We start from the raw sequence: 410 nt of genomic DNA on the forward strand, positions 1-410 counted from the left end.
TGTGCAGTGATGGCCCAAAATCAGTAAAAATTGTTCCACAAAATATAAACCGCACTCCCAAGTCAGTATTAATTGTAAGGCATCATTAAAGCCAATAAAAATTCCAACTTCACAGTACATAATCGTTTATAGCCATTAATTGTGCATGGTAACTTTAAATTTTTGCATGCATGGCACAAAGGTGCAGCCATCTCCAAATGAGCCAAGAAATGATCTTGAACAATGCTGACTTGTACTACCAAGAAAACCAGGCATTTCCCCACATGAACAAGTCTCATCCTCAAAGATGCGAAGACATCGCAGAACCTCACACCTATGTACCTTAACTGCAATCTCCACATTCCTGTGTGTGGATTTGGTCACTGTCAATGTGACTTTTTCACTTCTTTAACAAAGCAACAGCTCAGTAG

The sequence above is a fragment of the Heterodontus francisci genome, chromosome 5 (assembly GCF_036365525.1).
Source record: "Heterodontus francisci isolate sHetFra1 chromosome 5, sHetFra1.hap1, whole genome shotgun sequence".
Classification (NCBI taxonomy): domain Eukaryota; kingdom Metazoa; phylum Chordata; class Chondrichthyes; order Heterodontiformes; family Heterodontidae; genus Heterodontus; species Heterodontus francisci.